Raw genomic sequence first — 26,048 nt, forward strand, 5'->3', positions numbered from 1 at the left:
CCATCCTTTCTAAGGTAGGTAAATTGAGGACCCAGTTTGTGGGGGCAATAAGCTGACTTTGTATAAAATATACAAAAGTATGAAGGCTATTGCTTAACGCACTGTAAACTGCCCTGAGTCTCCGGAGAAGGGCAGCATATAAATCAAATTAAAAAAAATAATAATCCTATAATACAATACACCCTCAATATTGGTTTTGTACATATACTATATGCCTATATTATCTAAGAGCCATGGTGGCACAGTAGTTAGAATGCAGTACTGCAGGCTATTTCTGCTGTCTGCCGGCTGCTTGCAATTTGCCAGTTCAAATCTCACCAGGCTCAAGGTTGACTCAGCCTTCCATCCTTCCGAGGTCGGTAAAATGAGGACCCAGATTTTTGTGGGCAAGAGGCTGACTCAGTAAATCACTTAGAGAGGGATGTAAAGCACTATGAAGCGATATATAAATCTAAGTGCTATTGCTATAGTACCCGCCACAAAAGCTTAGAATGCTGATTACAGTATATTCAGATCTGTTCCCATCTCATGAAACCCCAAAATAACTTATAATTTCATTGACTTTTAACATTCAATGCAAGTGAAAAGGGGTGTTATTATTATTATTTTATTTTTTGCAGAACAAAAAGCAAACTGTTAAGCAGGCAAATTTTCCTTACCATTCATAAGCCCCAGTTTTTATAATTAATTAATTAATTTTACAATTAATTAGTTTTACAATTAATCCAGTACACCAGTGGTGGGTTTCAAATTTTTTTACTACCAGTTCTGTGGATGTGACTTGGTGAGCATGGCATGGCTTAGTGGGCGTGGCTTGGTGGGCGTGGCAGGGGAAGGTTATTGTAAAATCCCCATTTCCTCCCAATCAGCTGGGACTTGGGAGGCAGAGAATAAATGGGGCGGGGCCAGTCAGAATTTTTACTACCAGTTCTCTGAACTACTCAAAATTTCCGCTACCAGTTCTCTAGAACTGGTTAGAACCTGCTGAAACCCATCTCTGCAGTACACTGAAAAATAAACGGTATGTTTGCTTCTGTTGCAACTAAAAATTACCACATACTTAGGAGTCTAGACTTACTCCTGCATAGTTCACTAATAAAGGCCTGAAGCATTCTGTTGCAACATGTGTCGAGTTTTCCTTAATTACATTACTCAAACCACATACATATTTTTAATCTGGAAAAAAAAAATCAAACACATATTCAGATTCTTATCATGTTCTCAGAGAGTTGAACTTCCGTAAAGGTGATTTGATGAGAGGAGGAGGAGGAGGAGGAGGAGGAGAGACGAGGAAGGATCATTGACTTTTACCTAACAGAGTTGTGGGGGAAATTTGGAGGAGAAAGGAGTATTAGGTATGTTTGTTGCCTTCAATTATTTATAAAAATTAATGAAGGCAGGATAAAAATAAATACATAAATGTATGCCTTTGAGTTAATGCTGACTCCAAGCAACTGCCTGGATAAGTCCCTGCAATTTTCTTGGCGAGGTTTCAGAATAGGTTTGTCATCGTCTGCTTCTTTCTAAGGCTTTGAGAGACAGGCTGGGCTAAAGTCACCATCTGACTTTGTGCCCAAGACAGACTGAGAATTCACAGTCTTCTTGGTGCCTTAACCATCACAGAAATTCGCCTCAAATTTGATGAATACTGGCATTGTTTAAAATAGCCTTGTTGTTGTTGTTAGTTGCGAAGTTGTGTCCGACCCATTCTGACCCCATGGACAACGTTCCTCCAGGCCTTCCTGTCCTCTACCATCTTCTGGAGTCCATTTAAGCTCACGCCGACTGCTTCAGTGACTCCATCCAGCCACCTCCTTCTCTGCTGTCCCTTTCTTCTTTTGCTCTCAATTGTTCCCAGCATTAGGCTCTTCTCCAGGGAGTCCTTCCTTCTCATGAGGTGGCCAAAGTATTTGAGTTTCCTCTTCAGAATCTGGCCTTCTAAAGAGCAGTCAGGGTTGATCTCCTCTAGGACTGACCGGTTGGATCGCCTTGCAGTCCAAGGGACTCGCAGGAGTCTTCTCCAGCACCAGAGTTCAAAAGCCTCCATTCTTTGGCCTTCTCAGCCTTCCTTATGGTCCAACTTTCACAGCCAGACATTGCAACTGGGAAAACCATAGCCTTGACTATACGCACTTTTGTTGGCAGGGTGATGTCTCTGCTTTTTAGTAAGCTGTCTAGATTTGCCATAGTTTTCCTCCCCAGGAGCAAGCGCCTTTTAATTTCTTGGCTATAGTCCTCATGTGTGGCGATCTTGGATCCCAGAAAAATAAAATCTGTCACACCCCCATTTCTTCCCCATCTATTTGCCAGGATTTAATACCCTAGATAGGAAATATATATCAGGAACGCCAGTGGTGTTAATTAAGGAAAGGGGACAGTTAAGAAGAGGGGTATCAAACTCAAGACCCACGGGACGGACTAGTCCGCGGTGCCTTTGCCACAAAAACGGAGCTCGGGAGGGCTGCATGCAGCCCTCCCGAGCTCTGTTTTCGCTGGCAGAGGGTTGCAGGAGGCCATCACAGCCGAAAACGGGGTTCAGGAGCCGAAAACGGAGTGCAGAGCACTTGGGCCACCACAGGCACCCCTGACATGAGTAACATTCAGCTGTCTGTGCTCCCCCTGCCCCCCCAAAGGTCAAACACAACCCTCAATGAACTTGAGTTTGACACCCCTGGTTTAGAGCAAACTAAACCATCTGTTGCACGAAACCTCATGAGATATTTCCTCAGTCAGCTGCAACACCTATTGACTGACATTTCCAACTAGCTAAATAGAAGTCCGTCCATTGGCAGGCCGCAGTTCAACCCTATTGTTCAAAAGAAGAGAAAACAAGGCATCTTATTCCCCCCCATCTGACTAGAGAGATTGATTTATCCAGAAAATAATACTACTGGTGTATTTTTTTAAAAAAATAAAAATAAAAATGCAAAGGGATTGTCTGGTCATTGGGTCTTGTCTATGGCATAAAAATATATTTGGTTACATTAGAGCCTTGGTGGTGCACCGGACTAAGTGCTGTTATGTAGCACTTAGCTGCCAGCTGCCTGCAATTAGTGCGAGTTCAAATCTCACCAGGCTCAAGGTTGACTCAGCCTTCCATTCTTCCGAGGTAGGTAAATTGAGGACCCGGATTGTGGGGGCAATAAGCTGACTTTGTAAAAACACCGCTTATGGGGGGCCAAAAGCCCTAATAAGCAGGTATATACAAAAGAATGAAGGCTATTGCTATAAGTGCATTGTAAGCCGCCCTGAGTCTTCGGAGGAGGGTGGCATATAAATTGAACAAACAAACAAACAAACAAACAAACAAACAAACAAACAAACAAAGAAATAAATATAGATCAGAGGTGGATTTCAGCAAATTCTGACCAGTTCTGGAGAACCGGTAGTGGAAATTTTGAATAGTTCGGAGAACCGGTAGTAAAAATTCTGACTGGCCCCACCCCCATCTATTCTCTGCCTCCCGAGTCCCAGCTGATTGGGAGGAAATGGGGATTTTGCAGTATCCTTCCCCTGGATTGGGGAGGGAATGGAGATTTTACAGTATCCTTCCCTGGAGTGGGGTGGGAATGGAGATTTTACAGTATCCTTCCCCTGCCACGCCCACCAAGCCACGCCCACCAAGCCACACCCACAGAACCAGTAGTAAAAAAAATTGAAACCCACCACTGAAATGGATGCCAAGTGGAAGTGCTGGAGGATACCGAAGTCATTAAACTACTGAAATCAAAAGAGTCCCTTTGGTGTAATGGTTAAGGCATCAGGCTATGAAGCAAGTGGCTGTGGGTTCTAATCCCACCTTAGGTATGAAAACCTTCAGCCAGTCACTCTCTCTCAGTCACTCTTCCTTCCTTAGGAATCAGGGAATAGCAATGGCAAGCATTTCTGAAAAAAAGCCTGCCAAGAAAACTTTGGGGACTAGCACATAATAAAAATGTTTTGCCTTTCAATTGCCTGGGAGTGGGTGGGGAGTCCAAAGTCTTGTCTTTTCAAACTTCAGTTAAAGACTCAAAGGGAAGACTGAGAAGAAAGGATAATTTTATTCTCAAAGGACAGGATTCAGATTTGGAAATGTGAAGATGTGTGAAACCCAAAAGAGAGATTATCTCCAAAATCCAAATCAATCTATCTACAGTGTCTGTCTGACTGTCTGTCGGTCTGTCAGTCTATCTATCTATCTATCTATCTATCTATCTATCTATCTATCTATCTATCTATCTATCTATCTATCATCTATCTCTCTCATCTCTCATCTATCCATCTGTTATCTATAATTATGTCTGTCTGTCTATCTATCTATCTATCTATCTATCTATCTATCTATCTATCTATCTATCATCTATCTCTCTCATCTCTCATCTATCCATGTGTTATCTATAATTATGTATTTATGTATGTCTGTATGTCTGTATGTCTGTATGTCTGCCTGCCTGCCTGCCTGCCTGCCTACCTATCATCTTTCTCTATCATCTCTCTCTATCATCTTGCATCTATCCATCTGTTATCTATCTATAATTATGTCTGTCTGTCTGTCTATCTCTCTCTCTGTCTCTCTACCTATCATCTCTCTCTACCTATCATCTCTCTCTCTCTCTCATCTATCCATCTGTTATCTATCTATAATTATGTCTGTCTGTCTATCTATCTATCTATCTATCTATCTATCTATCTATCTATCTATCTATCTTTTCTCTCATATCTCTCTCATCTATCCATCTGTTATCTATCTGTAATTATGTCTGTCTATCTATCTATCTATCTATCTATCTATCTATCTATCTATCTATCATCTCTCTCATCTCTCTCTCATCTATCCATCTGTTATCTATCTATAATTATGTCTGTCTGTCTGTCTCTCTCTCTCTCTCTACCTATCATCTCTCTCTCTATCATCTCTCATCTATCTATCTGTTATCAATCTGTAATTATGTCTTTCTGCCTATCTATCTATCTATCTATCTATCTATCTATCTATCTATCTATCTATCTATCTATCATCTACCTATCATTTTTCTCTCTATTTTAAAATTAGCTGATAGCAACCTAAAACAGGCTTAGTGCTTTGACAAGACTACAGATTTTTCTCTACAAGCAGAACCATCTACTGCTTACGCAGTTAAACCAGGGGTTACAGTTGAAAAATCGAAGGATCCATGCGCTCCTAATTAAGCCACAAAGTTTACCAGCCGCAAATAATTATCAGCCGCAAAGTTCCTTGGGCTGATTCAAGAGGGATAGACAAAGCACTGTGATAATCAAGGACAGTGGAAACTAGCAAGGGTGCCAAAATTTAAGTCTCTTCTTACAGACCTAGCTGGTAATTTCTACACTGACAATGAAATTATACCACAAATCTTTATCTTTGTTTAACACCTGTGTGTTTGCTCTTTTAGGAAATTGCTTCAAATGTACCCTCTCAGCTGGGAATTTGAAGATTTTTTTTTAATGCCTAGCAAGGAAGAAGGGTGCTATCTGTTTTCGTTTGGATTTTATGATGATTGCAGGGCAGCTGCGACAGTTGGTGTGGTGCGAGATTGTGTTTGGAGAGCACTTTTACTGCTCGGAGTTGTTTGACGGGAGACTAAGAAAGAAAGAGATTCAATGCCTTCTCCTGATGCAATCTACAGACTACCTCTATTTCTTTTCTCAAATGGGATATATGAAAACAAACGGAAAGCCGCAACTAATATTCACAATCAAATGAAAATGGATATATTTGTTTATCCATTTACTTATTTGCAGCCTGTTAGCGCTCATCCCGAAGACGAAAGGCGAGAGATATCAGTACGCTTGCATTTATTAAAAAATTGCAGATTGTTGACAATGGGACAAGAATAGATATATTTTTATAGAAAGTAAGCAGAATGACCTCGGTAGATATATGCAGGAAACCATTAGCTGGGGGGAAAAAAAAGAAGAGCTGAAGCATTTTTTAAAAACTGAGAATGATGAGATAACATTCAGAACCCGCTCAGGCAGATTCACTAAATAATACAGTAAGGCGGAAAAGGCACAACACAATCGGATTTGCAAAGTTCTGTTATTATAGCCAATTTTAATAAAAGTCTTCTCCTGGAGTTGGTATTCCTACTCTGGTCCACCTAGTGAAGCTGACAATTCCCCATCTATCCTTCTTGCAAACCACATTACCTTTCGCTTAAATAATGCATGGGTTTCCATGCGGGAAAAAAAAAAGTCTGAAGAATAACATTAGAAGCCCGAAGAATAACATTTCAAAGGAATAAATATTTATAAAATGTTTGTGACGTTGACGATCCCTTTACAGTTTTGGAGATGCGTGAATCAAAACATCTAGAATGTAATATTTCTGTTGCGACAGTCAAGCTGTGTAGGATTAAGAAAGAGTGCAGAGAAGAGCAAAAAAGATGATTGGGGGACTGGAGGCCAAAACATATAAAGAACGGTTGCTGGAACTGGGTTTGGTTTGATGAAAAGAAGGACTAGGGGAGACATGACAGCAGTCTTCCAATATCTCAGGGGTTGCCACAAAGAAGAGGGAGTCAAGCTATTCTCCAAAGCACCTGAGGGTAGGACAAGAAGCAATGGATGGAAACTAACCATGGAGAGAAGCAACCTAGAAGTAAGAAGAAATTTCCTGACAGTTAGAACAATTCATCAGTGGAATAACTTGCCTCTGGAAGTTGTAAATGCTCCAACACTGGAAGTTTTTAAGAAGAGATTGGACAACCATTTGTCTGAAGTGGTGTAGAGTTTTCTGCTTAAGCAGGGGGTTGGACTAGAAGACCTCCAAGGTCCCTTCCAAGGTCCATTCCGTTATTCTCTTCTCTTCTCTTCTCTTCTCTTCTCTTCTCTTCTCTTCTCTTCTCTTCTCTTCTCTTCTCTTCTCTTCTCTTCTATTCTATTCTATTCTATTCTATTCTATAGTCTTGGGAATGGAAATTGAACCAAAATATATCCATTTCCATGTACAAGTATGTGTATGATGGCACAACAGATAGTCCTTGATTTACAACAATTCATTTAGTGACCATTCAAAGTTACGTCACTGAAAAAAAATGGACTTATGACCCTTTTTCACATTTATGTCCTTTGCAGAGTCCTCCTGGTCAGATGACCAAGATTTGTATGACTGATTTACGATGGTTGCAGTGTTGCCAGATCATTCCCTGTTTCCCCTAAAATAAGACATTAGCGGAGTAGCCCTTTGGGTATTGCTCCAAGGGCTCCAATTACAATCGGGACAACACACAATTTCTTCTTCTTCTTCTTCTTCTTCTTCTTCTTCTTCTTCTTCTTCTTCTTCTTCTTCTTCTTCTTCTTCTTCTTCTTCTTCTTCTTCTTATTATTATTATTATTATTATTATTATTATTATTATTATTATTATTATTATTATTATTATCATCATCATCATCATCATCATCATCATCATCATCATCATCATCATCATCTTCAGATCTGAGCAGGGTAAAAGAAAAAGTTGACACGAGATATTTTAACATTTGACTGAACAATTTATGGGTCACTGACCACACACAATTTTCCAGCACCTCTCTAATCTCATCTGTCAGGCTTGTTCTTTTGAAATTTCTCATTAAGGGCAGGAAGAAGGACCAAAACAAATCTTAAAGGAATGGTTCTGGGGCTCCATAAGATAATAAAGCAATCTTGAATAACTCTTCAAAAAAACAAAAATGAAAAACAAAACCAGAGAGAAAAAAAAGGTGTGGAACTTCAACAGCCAACAACAGCTCCCTCTCCATTTATTTGAGTAAATAAATATAACTGGAGAAAAAAAAAATCACTCGACGGAATGACATTGGTTTTTAAATCCCAGCTCAGTTTGCTCAGGATATTGTAAGCACAACGGCGTGAGGATATTTGAAAACAGCTTCAGATTTCTCAGTTCTACCACATTGGGGAGTTGAGATGATAAATTTCTGGGGTGGTTGCAGTGCAAAGCACACATTTCTGAAACACGTCTCTTTCCCCATTAGTAAACTTTTGCCTAACGCCTTCTCCTGTGTCTCGTGGTTCATATCCTGTAAGGGAAATTGTTAATAAGTGTTAATAAAATAGGTGATAATGAAAGGATTTTGCCACTTTCTTCCTTCTATTCATCATCCTAGAGCCGCGATGGTGAACCGATGGCACGCGTTCCAGACATGGCACACAGAGCCCTCTCTGTGGGCATGCTCGCCGTTGCCAGCTGATCGTCCGAGTTCCGTTGTGCGCATGTATGCTGGACAGCTGGTCTTTGCGCGAATGCGCATGTGCACACCGGAACCCGGAAGAGAGCATCTGTCCAGTGCGCATGTACACAATGGAACCTGTTGTGGCCCTGCCCTCTGAGCCTATCCCATCGGAGGAAGAAAGCTCCGAGCGTGAGGAAGAGGAGTCAGCCAGGTCTCCCTCTCCAGGCCCCTCCCCTCTGGCACTGCCTCAGGTGCCGGACGAGGGAGAGGAGATTAACAGGGAGACAGGTGGCTCGGATGAGAGCGGAGGAGAAACATCATTCCTGGACGCACGCCTCCGAAGGCGTGATAAACGATTGCAGCAGCTCAGGAGGCGTGCTAGGGATTAGAACTGAGTCACTGGACCACACCCCAGAGACTATATAATAGAGGGTGGTGGCCAGTGATCCCTGTGACGAACAAAAATAAACCTTGGATAGTCACTAGAGCATCGTCCGAAACTGCTGAGAGGAATATTCATTGTTGTTGGACTTTTGGACGCTGAGTATATTATCTTTCTGTTTCTGTGGAAATAAAAGCACTTGGCAGACGGTGTGTATATCGCTGCCAAGTTGGAGATAAAGACCTGGTTGTGTGCCAAGTGCTTCCTTAACCCTCGGCTGGCTGTGTTTGTGTGTGTGTGTGGACGGGGACAGATCAGAACCCGGAAGAGCAGCTGGCCACCGCGTGCATGCACACCAGCTAGCTGCTCTCTTCCAGTTTCTGGCGCTCCGGCGTGCATGTGCACGCTCCAGTTTTGGCACTCGGTGCCGAAAAGGTTAACCATCACTGTCCTAGAGATAGGTTACAAAAGGCCACGCCTCAGGGTTTTTCTTGGGAACAAGTGATTTCTATTTATTTATTTTTTTGTTTTCAGATTTTTGATTTTTTTTTTAAAAAAAATTAGTTTACCAATCACCTTCAAACTCCTCAGGATGATTTGGGAAGTAAAATCAAAAGGGTCCTCCACCAGAAATGTTCCCCATGTCATCAATTATTTTTGGAGCGTGCTAAACCTTCAACTGAGTGTTTTCATTCAATTGTCATCCTTCATATTATTTATTTATTTTATTTTATTATTTTATTTATTATTATTTTATTTTATTAAATTTCTATACCGCCCTACTCCTGAAGGACTCAGGGCGGTGAACAGCCACAGGATAAAACACATAAATACAAACACAAACACAAAAATTTAAAATAGAATAAAAACGAATTAAATAATTTGGCTGAACAAATTTAAAATACCCCATAATTTAAAAACAAATTAAAATTTACATTTAAAAAGGGGAGAAGATTTAGGCCAGGCCAGCTTGATGAAATAAAAAAGTCTTAAGTGCGCGACGGAAGGTGCGCAGATCCGGGATCCTCCATATCTCATATTTTGTATATGTCTTGGAGTTAATCTATGCCATTCATCTATTCATCTATTCATTCGTTCGTTCATTTGTTCATTTGTGCATTTATGCATTTATGCATTTGTGCATTCGTTCATTCGTAGGTTTGTTCGTTGGTTCGTTGGTTCGATGGTTCGTTGGTTCGTTCATTCGTTCATTCATGCACCTCAACTTCACCTGACCAGTTTTCTGCCAACTGTTTTAGACTAAGACACTTTTAAGGCAAATTTTCTAGACTTTGGGGAAACTTGTTTCTATACTGCATATGTGTGTGAGTTTGTATTTTTTGTAAAATTTGAAACTGCCTCTCCATGCCCTTGTGTATACATGGCCTGGAACAGAATAAATCCTGTTTGTTGGTGCTTTGGATATGATTTGATGCACCGTAAGTTGGTGCATCAGACTCACTGGAGAAGAGCCTAATGCTGGGAAAGATTGAGGGCAAAAGAAGAAGGAGATGGCAGAGAATGAGGTGGCTGGATGGAGTCATTGCAGCAGTTGGCGTGAGCTTAAATGGACTCCAGGGGATAGTAGAGGACAGGAAGGCCTGGAGGAACATTGTCCTTGGGGTGGCGATGGGTCGGACATGACCACAACTAACAACAACAACAACAACAAAGTTGTATAGTTGATGTTGAAGTTGTGTAGACTTATGTACAAGCATCAAAACTCATGCTTTTTAATCGCAGTGGATAATATCAATAAATAATCTTGGTGCATGTCCATCTTACAAAGGCAATGTTTCTGAGTTCAGTCTCCTTTAAAAGATAATTTCAAGTTTGAAAACCACTTCTTGGAGCTTATGTTTTGTTAGAACTTATTTTTCTGTTATGCTCAGAGGCTTAGTTCTGCTTGAACAAATGCTAGCACTGGAATAGTTTTCAAAGTCAGACGCGAATATTTCTGATGGGATCCATTTCTAGAGGAACACAAAAGGACAATTGGAAATGAGGAAAAGCTAAAGGGAACATCTCAAATCTGAGCATAGTGTCTAACATTTGAAGATATATGGCTCATTCTTACTACAACGAAGAGTAGAGTAGAGTAGAGTAGAGTAGAGTAGAGTAGAGTAGAGTAGAGTAGAGTAGAGTAGAGTAGAATAGCCCCTTTTTCTTTTTTTTAATTTTAAAAAACAAACTTTATTGAATTTAAAAATATTAACAAGAGGGGAAAAAAAGAAAATATACAAATTTTCTCACTCGTAAAATTTACATTTTCAATCCACAGTTACACTAACATACTAAATACATGTGATTATATAAACACATATATACAAATATACAAACAGTGACTTATTTATCTGTTCTATCTATCCGACGGTACATTTTTTTTTATTATTATTATTACTTGCATTTCCCCTAATTCTTATCTTTACCCTTTTTTCCTTTGGTTTATCCATTTATACCATCTATTCCATACTATAAAATATTTTGAGTCTTCCTTGTCTTTTAATTCTAGAGTTAATTTATCCATTTCTGCGCATGTGTAGATTTTTTGAATTACTTCCTGATCTGTTGGCATACGATCTGTTTTCCACAGTTGTGCTATACATATATAGCCCTTTTTTCAAACCAGTGGTCCTCTCTGTCCAAAATATGGACTTTGCTGTCTTCTGTTGTGGCCTACCAGCGGCCAGTGAGGAGGTTGGGGGAAAACTTGGGCCAGTCCTGGGGGCTGGGGAAAGCTCGGATGAGGGCTCTGCGTCGGAGGAAGAGAGGGAGTTAGACGGCAGCGAGGCAGAGGAACAGCTGAAGCCTGTTCCCAGTGTGCGCATGTGCAGAGCTGCCAGAAGACAAGAACAACTCAGAAAACAGGATCAATTTGGGAGTAAAGCCACACCTTGAAGGTAATTGGCCCCTCCCATAGGAAATAAAAGAGAATCAAACAGGGAGTGGGCTTTTTCAAGAAACAATTCATTCATTCCATGACTCTGAGAGACTCTGTGCTACGTTTTGCCTTGTACTGCGGTTGGAAACAAGTTACATGGCAGCTTGCCAAACGAGATAAGGTCTGTGTTGAGAAATATTCCTTTGAAAAACTGTTTGGACAAACCTTGCTGAGTGTGAATGAACGTAATTCACAGTCGTGTAAATAAAAGAGGTTTTGCCGGGACCAATTCCTGCCTCCCGCTTGTTAGAGGACCCTACGTCAGAACATCTTCAAAAGAGTGGCCTTTGTCATTTTTTTTTTTTAATGCAGATGGTCTGTTAAAACCTGATGGGTTTGTTTGTTCTCTTTTATGACTTGATGGCAGGGATGAAATGCTCCCGGTTCAGACCGGTTCAGCTGATCCGGTAGCAATCGTGGTGGGTGGTTCGGAGAACTGGTAGCGATTGCGGTGTGAGGCTCTGCCCATCCGCCCGGTTGCCGTTACTTCCTGGTTTTAACCAGGAAGTAATGTGTTTTTTACCCTCTGCACATGTGCAGAGAGTCAATGTGCATGTGTGATGCGTGTGAGCGAAGCAAGCGAGTGAGCAGGGCGGGTATACTTCCAAAACGGTAAGGAAGGTAAGTAGATTTCACTCCTGCCTAATGGGTTTGTTCTTAGCCACAACAGTGAATTTTCTGGGCACCAAAAGCAGAAGTGGTGTGTCATTGCCTTTTTTTTAGGTTGCTTTTCAACTTTTTTTGCTACCACTGTAGGTTTAACTGAGAAGTCTCCCATCCAATTACAGCCAGGTCCAGCTCTTCTTAGCGTAGTTCAGGGAGAGAAATGTGTTGGGCACTATTAACATTATGACTCCTTAAGTCACTGATAATCACATATAGATGGCCTCTTCAATTAAAACAAGCCTCCGTCTGCACAGTAAATGTAATTTGGGGGTGATTAATTCCCTGTTCAAGGTTTTTGAGTGTGACTTTCTTTGATAAATAATTGGAATTTGCTTCTCTCTTCCCATCTGGCTGGAAGCGTCAATGAACTCTCTCTGCCAAGAGCTTCATACCATTCATACTATTAATTTGTCCAGCAAAAGGCAAGGAATAAGCTCAGAGCCTTGCAGTTTTTCTATCCTGGAATCCTGATGGAGAAGTTTCCGCAGAAACTTTTTCGCCGTCTGCAATTTGATCCTATAATCTGCTGACATTTACTTGCAGTGTTCTTTCATGATAAAAATCGCAGAACTTGCTTTCGATTAGTCCACTGAGGTTGCGGTCTGCAAAATTATACACTCCAGAGTATTTCCGTCACTTCGGCATTACTCTGGAGTAAGCAGCTTAAGAATTATGGGCAGATACTGACACTTTATTGGAGAAGCTGCATTTAGCGGCCTAAGCAGTTTAGTTCACAAAGTCCCAAAGCCTACTGATTTTTTTCGTCTTCCTTCCCCCCCCCCCCCATTCAGGAAAATAAACTAGTTTATTTTTAGACATTAATCCTAATGCTCTGGCCTCCTTTCTCTGCTTCTCCCTCCCAAATTTTTAAAACAACTTGGTTTCTGTGCATATTTTTAAAAAGTAGTTGGTTCAAGAACAAAAGGCTATTTTACCCCCATTACTCTTCTTTTCTGACTTCACTGATAAAAATAAACAAAAAAACATTAGTTTTCTATTTACATATTTATTAGGATATCAGACCATTGTGGGAAAACAGGAATAACAGGAATATTTACAGCTCTCGGTAAATGACAGCCTAATGAAGGAACCAACACTAACACTTCCACCAACATTAACAGGGCAAGCCATTTGGGTACAAAAACAGAGAGCCGACACCTCTTCCTTCTCGCATTGATGATGTTACCTAGTTTGGTAATTAAACGCCTGGAAGAAACCCCCCCCCCCAATGTCAAGGACCCCACAGTTCAATCCTGAACTACACATATTCTCTTCTATTGGTAAAATGTGGAATTGTTGACCTTTTCTAAGAGTTTCAATTACTGCGGGAAGAGGTAATTAAGATTTTAAAAAAAGGAGATGGCTATTTAATTGCATGTTTGATTGCCACCCCCGTTCTTTTGTGAGGCAAAAAACCCTAAAAGAGTAGGTGGAAAAACTATTATGAATTCCACATTAGGAAATTGTGTGTCTGATTCCAGTGCTTCTCTCCCAAAGCAGCATTGTTAAGGGTCTCTCTCTCTCCCTCCCTCCTTCTCTCTCCCTTGCTCTCTCCCTCTCCCTCTCCCTCTCTCTCTCTCCCTCCCTTCCTCTCTCTCTCTCTCTCCCTCCCTCTCTCTCTATCTCCTTCTCTCTCCCTTTCTCTCCCTCTCTTTCTCTCCCTCTCTCTCTTTCTCTTCCTCTCCCTCCCTTCCTCTCCCTCTCCCTCTCCCTCCCTCTCTCTTTCTCTCCCTCTCTCTCTTTCTCTCCCTCTCTCTCTTTCTCTCCCTCTCTCTTTCTCTTCTTCTCCCTCCCTTCCTCTCTCCCTCCCTCCCTCTCTCTCTCTCCCTCTCCCTCTCTCTCTCTTTCTCTCCCCCCTCTCTCTTTCTCTCTCTCCCTCTCCCTCTCTCTCTCTTTCTCTCCCCCCTCTCTCTTTCTCTCCCTCCCTCTCTCTCTTTCTCTCCCGCTCTCTCCCCCCTCTCTCTCCCCCTGAAGAAAGTCAAATGGTACCTGTACCATGTTTTAAAAATGTTATGTGTGTTGCACAAATGTGCATGGCGTATAAAAATAGGTGGAATTTCAATTGTATAGTCACCATATTGACACACACGTGCACACAACCTGGGATGCCTCCGCCAGATGCTTCCCCAGTTACCTCTCCAGATGTCACCGCAGAGAAAGATGAACCAGTTCCAGTCCTCTCCCACTATCTCTCTCTTTCCCCTCTCTCCTCCTCTCTCTCCCTCCCTCTCTCCCTCCATCTCTCTCTCTCTCCCTCCATCTCTCTCTCTCTCCCTCTCTCTCTCTCTCCATCCCTCTCTCTCTCTCTCCATCCCTCTCTCTCTCTCTCTCTCTCCATCTCTCTCTCTCTCTCTCTCTCTCTCTCTCTCTCTCTCTCTCTCTCTCTCTCTCATGCTGACATTCCATCTATCTGCAGCTCTTCACTGAGTCAAATTACAGTGAATTCCAGACAATGAACACATCCCAGCATTAAACTGGATATCTGTAATCTGCCTAAAATCAATAGGATGAAAAATGTCTCATTGCCATCTGGATCTGGACCATCGCAACCAACTAGGGGCTCCAGCAATCATTCAGATCGGAGTTTTTTCTTCACGGTCTTCATTTGGTCGATGTGATTTACCTTCTGCATTTGGTGACGGGAACGCTCTTTAAAAGTATTCCAGATCCCTCGATTTCTCTCCCTCTCTCTGCTCATTTATCCTGAACCGAAAACACATTCAGAAACAAAAGCTCTATTCTACGCCGCAGAGGTTGGGCAAAAAAAATAATAATTAAAAAAAAATGGTCCAGAGGAAACAGCCGAGATACTGAAAACAAGAAAGGAAAAAAAAATGATTTTATTCTCATTAATGAGCAGATGCTGCAAGCAAAAGGAGGAAAAAAAAAACAAAGAAGGGGACGATGGATTTGGCGATCAAGCAAAGGGATAGAGGGAGAATGACTTGAGTCCAAGATGGAACATGGAGAGGGGCTGTTTCCTATTATTAAGTGCCACATGCAACTGGGGGAAAAAAAAAAGAAAATACAAGTTCAAAGAGTATTTTTAATATGTTGGCACAGCAAAAAATGGTGACCTGGTTATGCATTCCAGCTGCTGTTTGCACAACTATATCCCTCCAGCTGAAAAGGAAGGGGGAGGAGATGTGTCAGATGTTAGTTTCATTGAAATATCAAAACTTGAAAGGCAAGATATGAAAATAAAAGCTGCTGACAAAATAACAGGAAAAGACAGGTCCTCCCTCCCTCCCCCCTTCCTTCCTTCCTTCCTTCCTTCCTGCTTTCCTGCCTTCCTGCCTGCCTCCTTCCTCCCTTCCTCCCTTCCTGCCTTCCTGCCTTTCTTCCTTCCTTCCAGTCTTCCTTCCTTCCTTCCTTCCTTCCTTCCTTCCTTCCTTCCTTCCTTCCTTCCTTCCTGCTTTCCTGCCTTCCTGCCTGCCTCCTTCCTCCCTTCCTCCCTTCCTGCCTTCCTGCCTTTCTTCCTTCCTTCCAGTCTTCCTTCCTTCCTTCCTTCCTTCCTTCCTTCCTTCCTTCCTTCCTTCCTGCTTTCCTGCTTTCCTGCCTTCCTGCCTGCCTCCTTCCTCCCTTCCTCCCTTCCTGCCTTCCTGCCTTTCTTCCTGGCTTCCTTTCATCCTACTAGCCTTCCTGCCTTCCTGCCTTCCTTCCTTCCAGTCTTCCTTCCTTCCTTCCTTCTTTTTTGCCTTCCTGCTTTCCTGCCTGTCTCCTTCCTGCCTTCCTGCCTGCCTTGTTGCCTTCCTTCCTATCTTCCTTTCATCCTACTAGCCTTCCTTCCTTCCTTCCTTCCTTCCTTCCTTCCTTCCTTCCTTCCTTCCTTTCATCCTACTAGCCTTCCTGCCTTCCTTTCTTCCTACTAGCCTGCCTGCCTGCCTTCTTGCCTTCCTTCCTGTCTTCCTTTGATCCTACTAGCCTTCCTTCCTTCCTTCCTTCCTTCCTTCCTTCCTTCCTTCCTGTCTTCCTTCCTTCCTTCCTTCCTTCCTTCCTTCCTTCCTTCCTTCCTGTCTTCCTTTCATCCTACTAGCCTTCCTGCCTTCCTTTCTTCCTACTAGCCTGCCTGCCTGCCTTCCTGTCTTCCTTTCATCCTACTAGTCTGCCTTCCTCCCTTCCTCCCTCCCTCCCTCCCTCCCTCCCTCCCTTCCTTCCTCCCTTCCTTCCTTCCTTCCTGTCTTCCTTCCTTCCTTCCTTCCTTCCTTCCTTCCTTCCTTCCTTCCTTCCTTCCTTCCTGTCTTCCTTTCATCCTACTAGCCTTCCTGCCTTCCTTTCTTCCTACTAGCCTGCCTGCCTGCCTGCCTGCCTTCCTGTCTTCCTTTCATCCTACTAGTCTGCCTTCCTCCCTCCCTCCCTCCCTCCCTCCCTCCCTCCCTCTCTCCCTCCCTCCCTTCCTTCCTTCCTTCCTTCCTTTCTTCCTGGATTCCTTTCATCCTACTAGCCTTCCTGCCTGCCTTCCTTCCTTCCTTCCTTTCATCCTACTAGCCTTCCTTCCTTCCTTCCTTCCTTCCTTCCTTCCAACCTACCTACCTACCAACCTACCTACCTACCTACCTACCTACCTACCTACCTACCTACCTTCCTGCCTGCCTTTTTTCATGCCAAACTTTTTTGTGAAAAGAAGCTGTGACCCCAGCTGTCAAGTTCTTTTCTAATGTAACTAAAACATCAAATTACCATCTCTGGAGCTCTGTGGCTTCTGCCTTAGAAGCTATGAAGAAAGAGTCAGACTGTAAGACTCTTTCTTTCATTAAAAAAAAGTGTGCTGCCTCTGTAGCAAACAGTTCTTCACCAAGACAAGGTAAGTCAAAGCCAAAGCACCACAGCACCTTACAGAAGTCTATTAAATGCTAGAAAATAAAATGACTAGAGATAGAAGCAGACTGGGTGCTCCCTTCTTGATGCTCTTTTTTCATATCTTACATCTAAAAATAATAATAATACCGGATTAAAATTTGTTCAGTATTATTGAGTCAGTTCATCATCTGGCGACTACATGGACAAGTGCTCATCATCTCAATACTTGTAGGTCTTCTAGGGAAAGGGTCAGACCAGTGCTGAAATCCAATTTTTTTTTTACTACCGGTTCTGTGGGCATGTTGTGGCTTGGTGGGCGTGGCTTGGTGGGCGTGGTAGGGGAAGGATACTGTAAAGTCCCCATTCCCTCCCAACTCCTGGGGGAAGGATATTGCAAAATCTCGATTCTCTCCTTAACCTTGGGGGAAAGGATATTGCAAAATCTCCATGCCCACCACACTCCAGGGGAAGGATACTGCAAAATCCCCATTCCCACCCCACTCCTGGGGGAAGGATATTGCAAAATCTCCATTCCCATCCCACTCCAGGGGAAGGATATTACAAAATCCCCATTCCCTCCCCACTCCTGAGGGGGAAGGATATTGCAAAATCTCCATTCCCTCCTCACTCCTGGGGGGGGAAGGATATTGCAAAATCTCCATTCCCTCCACACTCCAAGGGAAGGATACTGCAAAATCCCCATTCCCACCCCACTTCAGGGGGAAGGATATTGCAAAATCTCCCTTCCCATCCCACTCCAGGGGAAGGATACTACAAAATCCCTATTCCCTCCCCACTCCTGAGGGGGAAGGATATTGCAAAATCTCCATTCCCACCACACTCCAGGGGAAGGATACTGCAAAATCCCCATTCCCACCCCACTCCTGGGGGAAGGATATTGCAAAATCCCCATTCCCACCCCACTCCAGGGGAAGGATACTGCAAAATCCCCATTCCCACCCCACTCCTGGGGAAGGATACTGCAAAATCCCCATTTCCTTCCCACTCTGGGGCCAGCCAGAGGTGGTATTTGCCGGTTCTCCAAACTACTCAAAATTCCCTCTACCAGTTCTCCAGCACCTGTCAGAACCTGCTGGATTTCACCCCTGGGTCAGACCCAAAGAAGTAAGAACGACATGTGGATTTACGTTTGAATAGTTCCTTCATTGTCGTTCACCTATAAACAGTATCTTGCCAGACTAAGGTAAATATCTGCACAACTATAGATATACTCCTCTGTGAGCAGCTGTGGAGGGTCCATCTTTGCCTTCTTTCTGCCTACCAGACATTCCAAGCTTTGCTGTCTCTTTGTCCTCTGGGAAACAGCCCCTTCCTCCTGGAACTCGAGGCTACGTTCTATCACAGATAGTCCTGTAATTTTCTTCTATCTACCTAAGCCATCGTCTTCCCTTTTTCTACTTCCCTTTCCCTTTCCAAGCATAGAAATACGAATGCAGCAGTGTGTTGCAGCTGCCAGAAAAGCCAACACAGTTCTGGGCTGCATAAACAGAGGGATAGAATCAAGATCACGTGAAGTGTTAGCACCACTTTATCATGCCTTGGTAAGGCCACACTTGGAATCCTGCATCCAGTTTTGGTCGCCATGATGTAAAAAAAATGTGGAGACTCTAGAAAGAGTGCAGAGAAGAGCAACGAAGAGGATTAGGGGACTGGAGGCTAAAACATATGAAGAACGGTTGCAGGAACTGGGTATGTCTAGTTTAATGAAAAGGAGGTCTAGGGGAGACATGATAGAAGTGTTCCAGTATCTCAGGGGCTGCCACAAAGAAGAGGGAGTCAAGCTATTCTCCAAAGCACCTGAGGGTAGAACAAGAAGCAATAGGTGGAAACTCATCAAGGAGAGAAGCAACCTAGAACTAAGGAGAAATTTCCTGACAGAACAATTAATCCGTGGAACAACTTGCCTTCAGAAGTTGTGAATGGTCCAACGCTGGACATTTTTAAGAAGAGATTGGATAACCCTTTGTCTGAAGTGGTGTAGGGTTTCCTGCCTAAGCAGAGGGTTGGACTAGAAGACCTCCAAGGTCCCTTCCAACTCTGTTATTCTATTCTATTCATTTTTTCCTAGTCCATTATCACTTACATCTCCTATCCAATGTCAGCTTCTTATTATTTCCATAAAACAATATTTCATTATAGATATTGATTTGTTTCTTCCTTTCTCTCTCTCTCCCTGCCCCCCAACAAATTTGTGGTATTCAAATTCACATTTTTATCCTCCGTGAAATTTTCTAAATTTCTTCCTTGTTCCCCCCTCCTTAGGAATAATCCCTTTACTTCTGCCCATCTGCAAAGAAAAAGAAATGTATGAGTCTATTCTGTTGATGGCTCTTTTTTTTTTTTTTCATTCATTCATTCAACTCCAGGGCCACCCAACTCTAATTAAATTCTGGGCAGCTGGATATATTATAAGGTAATAATTATATTATTATATGCTAAACAAAAATGTAAAATAAATTGGTATCCAGTTATTCAATACAAAGAGATAAACAAAAGCACATCCAGAAGGGGCTAAAATTTTACTTTAATGCCATGTAAATAATTATTCTTTTTCCCCATGACTATACTTCATTCAATGAATTTTTTTTAAAAAAACAACAATCATGTTGCATCTTGTTTATGTTCCTTTTCAATTTCTGCTGCTGTTTACATGATTCAAAACTCAAGAGGAAGAAAAATTTCACCACAGTTTTCTTTTCAGTAATTGTAAAAGAGCTCTCACACTCACAGTTCAGATTCTCTCCATCTCCAAACACTTTCGGATCCAATGTTGTTGAATAAGTTTTTGTAGGGCTCGAAGAAAGTGCTGTTTTGGTTTAGTGCGAGCAAGTTGTACAATTAATTGTTCAATCACTGCTTTCTTTGTCTATTGGAAAAGGTCTTCCAGGATCCCTGGAAGTACAATAATGGCAACTGGACTTCTATTCTTTTTTGGTTTGAAATGTGTTGCTGCTTATCCAAGTACCGTAATTTTCGGAGTATAAGACGCACCTACCTTTTTTGGTGAGGAAAAGAAGAAAAAGAAATCTGCCTTTGCCTCCCAGCAATTTTGTCTCATTGCAGCAAACAGCAAACAGCCTGCTTTACTTTCATTTTCGTTTTCAGCATAGCTTGATTAGCCCAAGGGGGAAAAAAAAAATCTGCTCCAGCAATTTACCTCTTTGCAGCAAGCAGCAGTGCCCTGCGCAAAACAGCTGAGAGCAAATCAGCTGAGAGTCGGGAGGCCATCCAATCAACTTGTGCTAATTAGGCTGTACTGAAGCGGAAAGGAGCTGATTTTTCTTGCTGTTTGCTTGCAAGGAGGTAACTGCTGGGAGGCAGAGGCCAAAGGGTGGGGGCCAGTGGATGGGTGGGGCTACATTCAGTGTATAAGACGCACCTAAATTTTCACCCCTTTTTAGGGGGGAAAAAGGTGCGTCTTATACTCCAAAAAATACGGTAGCTTTTTCAGTTTGAGTGAGACTTAGACTCAGAATAACTATATTGTCACTTTGAATGTACACTAATCGGGATAAATTAAAATGAAATTTCATTGCATACAGCTCTCAAAGGCTCATCACTTTCCATAGACACTACATAAATATGACAAAATCTCTCTATATAAAAGCAAAGTACCACTCACACATCATCACAAAATCTCCAGAACCGTAAAGCCTACAAAATTGAAATTTGGCACGTATGTTCCTCTTGGCTTCTAGATGCTTGCTAAGAAAGGATTTTTTAAAATGATCATCAGATCATTACTATTTCTTATATTATTATTAAAACATTCTAATGCTAAGGAGTTACATTCTACTCCCCCTCCCCACCTGAAAAGAACTCTGTTCCAACTGCTACTTGGGTGTGGCCAGCGTATGATGCATCTCACCTGCGGGCTGGGAGTTTAGACATTCTACTCCCCACCTGAAAGGGAGAGGAAGGGATAAGATAGGAGAGGACTCTGTGGGGCAAGCCTGAGGGAGAGAAGGGGATAGAAAAGAATCAATGGGGCCAGCCTGAGGGAGAGAAGGGGGATAGGAGAGGAGAGGCTGTACGTGTCAATTTATCAAGCCCGATCACATAGTTTAATAGCGGAGCACGGGTATCCAGCTAGTGAATAAATAAATACAAAAATATGCATATACCCACTTATATTATATGGCAACAAAGTCTATTTTGGATGTATATATGCACATGGTGAGAAAAACAAATTTTGTGAGTTTACCAGATGGATAGCATAGGGAACAAAGCTGTTACAGACTCTGGTAGTCCTGCTAGAAATACTTCAAAAACTTCTTCCAGAGGGGAGCAACAGAAACAGACTGAAAAGTGGGGGTGTGGGGTCTCTAACCACAGTGCTTTTAAGCATTATCCTGAATAATGGGAAGCAAGCTTCCTAGAATCTTCTCCAGTGTCCTCACCACTCCCTGTATGGACTTTCTATCTGAGCCTCTGCTGCTACCAAACCAAACAGTGATGCAGTTTGTTAAAATACTCTCAATCATGCCTCTGTCAAAAGTGGCCAGGACAGAAGGAGAAAGATGTGCTCTCCTCATCCGATGCAGGAAATGCAGACATCGGTTTGCACGCTTCACTAAGGATGACGTGTGGAGAGACCAAGTCAGATTGTTAGTTATCTGCACCCCCCCCAGACACTTAATACTGTTGACCACTTCTACAGCTGCAAGTAAGTAAATTGTAAGTTGCAAGAGTAAGTTGGTTTAAGGGCGACCCCATAAAGAGGTAGTAGTTGACTTACAACAATTCAAAGTTACAGCAGTACTGAAAAAACAATGATTGATGACCATTTTTCCCACTTATCACACTTGGCCAATAAAGAATTCTATCTATCATCTATCTATCTATCTATCTATCTATCTATCTATCTATCTATCTATCTATCTATCTATCTATCTATCTATCTATCTATCTATCTATCTATCTCATCTATTTATCATTATCTATCTATCATCTTCTCTCTGTCTATCATCTATCTATCTATCTATCTATCTATCTATCTATCTATCTATCTATCATTATCTATCTATCTATATCTATCACATCTACTGTTCTTGTCTATCTATCATCTATCTATCTATCATCTATCTTTATCTATCTATCTATCTATCTATCTATCTATCTATCTATCTATCTATCTATCTATCTATCTCATCTATTTATCATTATCTATCTATCATCTTCTCTCTGTCTATCATCTATCTATCTATCTATCTATCTATCTATCTATCTATCATTATCTATCTATCTATATCTATCACATCTACTGTTCTTGTCTATCTATCATCTATCTATCTATCATCTATCTTTATCTATCTATCTATCTATCTATCTATCTATCTATCATCTATCATTATCTATCTATCATCCTCTCTCTGTCTGTCTATCATCTATCTATCTATCTATCTATCTATCTATCTATCTATCTATCTATCTATCTATCTATCTATCACATCTACTGTTCTTGTCTATCTATCTAATCTACCGATCCTACCTACCTACCTACCTTTCTATCTATCATCTATCTATCTATCTATCTATCTATCTATCTATCTATCTATCATCTATCATTATTTATCTATCATCCTCTCTCTGTCTGTCTATCTATCACCTATCTATCTATCACATCTACTGTTCTTGTCTATCTATCTAATCTACCGATCCTATCTATCTATCTATCTATCTATCTATCTATCTATCTATCTATCTATCTATCTATCTATCTATCTATCTATCTATCTATCTATCTAATCTACTGTTCTTAACTATCTATCTGTCTATCTATCATCTATCTATCTATCTATCTATCTATCTATCTATCTATCTATCTATCTATCTATCTATCTATCATATCCAGTTTCCACCCTTGTGTTCCACCCAAGTTCATCTCCCCTTGTATCAATAAGAAGTACCACACTTCCTCATCTCAGTTCATAGTAACATCTGGATGAAAGGTACCCGTGGAAAGTAACATCACCAACATCTGGAGATAACCCAAAGCAGTACCTTGCAGATTAGTCATTTCTTGGTATATATCTATGTCAAAGGAAGATTAGAGAAAGCTATACACGCAGATTGTCAGGATGCCGCAGCTATTTTTCTTTTCCTCCAGAGTGTTTCGGTGCCTGACTGTTTTTAATTAGCTGAACGCTTAGTAACTATCTCTTCATCATAGTAGATGAATAGAAAACAGTGGATGCTTCTGCACATTGTTCCAATGTTCAGAATTGTAGAATTTGCGGTGATTCAGTTGCAATTTTAATGGAACCGGCAACAAAACGTGAACACATGATATGGTATTTTAATCAGCTAGATGTTTTCACCAAATTCCAATCTCTGTTTAGTTTCTGAGCCCAGTCATCTAGATGCTGTGAAGCATAATAATATAAATCTTAATTTCACCTTCAGGCATAATAAAGATATATAATATCTATCTTTTTAAAATGTAGATAACATTTGGCATTTTCTTTCCTAATGTAATTGATACGAATATAATAGCAACGGTAATACAGTAATACCAGTGGTGAAATTCAATTTTTTTTACTACTGGTTCTGTGGGCATGGCTTGTTGGGCATGGTGTGGCTTGGTGGGTGTAGCAGGGGAAGGATACTGCAAAATCTCCATTCCCACCCCTCTCCAGGGGAAGGAGACTGCAAAATCTCCATTCCCACCCCACTCCAGGGGAAGCATACTGCAAAATCTCCATTCTCACCCCACTCCAGGGGAAGGATACTGCAAAATCTCCATTCTCACCCCACTCCAGGGGAAGGATACTGCAAAATCTCCATTCCCACCCCACTCCAGGGGAAGCATACTGCAAAATCTCCATTCTCACCCCACTCCAGGGGAAGGATACTGCAAAATCTCCATTCCCACACCACTCCAGGGGAAGGATACTGCAAAATCTCCATTCCCACACCACTCCAGGGGAAGGATACTGCAAAATCTCCATTCCCACACCACTCTGGGGCCAGCCAAAGGTGGTATCAGGAGCTTAGGAGATCAATCTTCCAGGAGGGAATGACATCATCATAACTTTATGTTTATATCAGGGAGTCTTAAACATGTCATAGTCAATGGAACCAAATGCTAAGGAGAACCATCAAAATTCTTTTGCATCTTTTTGCTTTCCTCTATATTTTTTTTGCTTTTACTTGCTTAGAATATCCTTCCTTCCTTCCTTCCTTCCTTCCTTCCTTCCTTCCTTCCTTCCTTCCTTCCTTCCTTCCTTCCTTCCTTCCTTCCTTCTTCTCCTCCTCCCTCTCTCTAGCTCTAGTGAATAATCAGCCTAAAAACCACAGAGCAAAACTTCTAGTCCTGTCTTAGATACAGAGCAACTGGAGGCCTTGGAAGTCACATTCTCTCAGTGCTAGAATAGCAATAGCACTTAGACTTATATACCGCTTTACAGTGCTTTTACAGCCATCTCTAAGTGGTTTATAGAGTCAGCCTATTGCCCCCAACAATCTGGGTGCTCGATTTACTGACCTCGGAAGGACGGAAGGCTGAGTCAACCTTGAGCCTGGTGTGATTTGAGCTGCCAAATTGCAGGCAGCCGGCAGTCAACAGAAGTAGCCTGCAGTACTGCACTCTAACCACTGCGCCACTGCAGCTCATAGAAATGGCAAACCATTTCCGAAGTTTCACCATGAAAACTACAGGGATTTTCCTAATCAGTCACCAGGAATCAATACAAATGCAAAATCCTACAGGTACATCCATGAAAGAACAGCACTACAAATGAACCAACAATACCATTAAGAAGAATTGTTTGAACACTGCAATATACTCATTGCAGGGGTGGGCTGCTGGGGGTTCGCAGGGGTTCGGGAGAACCTCTAGCTAAAATTTTGTGCAGTTTGGAGAACCCCACAAATCCCACTCCTGGCTGGCCTCGCCCATCCCGCCCATCCCCTCCCAGGAGTCCCCACGCAGCCCATTTTGGGTGCAGGCAAGTGCAGGGTGCAGATGGAAGCTTCAGGAGGGTGAAAAATTGGCCTACCGGATGTTCAGGAAAGGCCTCCGAAGCCTGGGGAGGCCGTTTTCGCCCTCCTGGAGGCTTGAGGAAAGCCTCCAGAGCCCATGGAGGGCAAAAACACCTCCTCCCCCACCGTGGTGCAGGAGGCTGACTAGGCCACGCCCACCATGGTCATGCCCACCCAGCAACCGGGCAGAGAACCCCCCCCTTTTTTTTTTTGCTAGAAGCTACACAAATGGGCCCTTATGGGTAGAGGGAACCATCGTAGGAATTACCGGCCCAAAGTCGTATACAGTCGATATAGGGCATGGTAAAATCTGGAGGAGGCATATAGATCAATTGCGTAAACGTTTACAAAATGAAAACTCATGTCCTAACTATCAAGGTCTTCCTGACACAGCTACCTCAAGCCCGAGTAAGCCGGAATATTTATCTGGCAACCCTGAGTTCCAGTGCCGCCCCAGCGAGTCGACACTCCCAGCCGGAGATAGCCACACCTCCGGAGAAATCCAGGAGGTTCCATTGGCGGAGCCGGGAGAGACGGGAGGTCCCTCCGACCAGCTCGACACCTCGCCAACAACTGAACTGCACAGGTCAACCAGAATTAAGACACGCCCTGGTCACCTGCGTGATTTTGTATGTAAATATGTAAATAGATAGAATAAGTGCCTTCTGGGAGTGGAGGGGTGTTATGTATGTATCTAATTTGTGCGGGAAATTCAAATGTACAGTGAATTCTGATTGGTTCTTGGTCACCCCTGAAAAGTATATAAAGAGGGCTGTTGCCTGTGTTCCTTCGCTGAAGTCTCACCCTGAATTAAAGAGCTGTTGTTATTAGCCTGCTTGTGCCTCTCGTTATTCCCGCGCTACAACACCCTTGCTAAATTTTTTGAAGCCCACCCCCAATTCATTGCTACTTATTTTTTCTGAAATTCAGATGTGTGTTGCTGCTTTAGAGACCCCTCACTACACTTACTGTTGTGCTAACGTAAGGAGGGAGAAGAATAAAGGGGAAAAAATAATATGACTAAAAAAAAAGAGAGAGCGAGAGAGAGAGAGTATAGTTCAGCAAGATATCCTATTTTTT

This window comes from Pantherophis guttatus, chromosome 8 (assembly GCF_059756535.1).
Source record: "Pantherophis guttatus breed Tessera chromosome 8, ASM5975653v1, whole genome shotgun sequence".
In the NCBI taxonomy this organism is placed as follows: Eukaryota; Metazoa; Chordata; class Lepidosauria; order Squamata; family Colubridae; genus Pantherophis; species Pantherophis guttatus.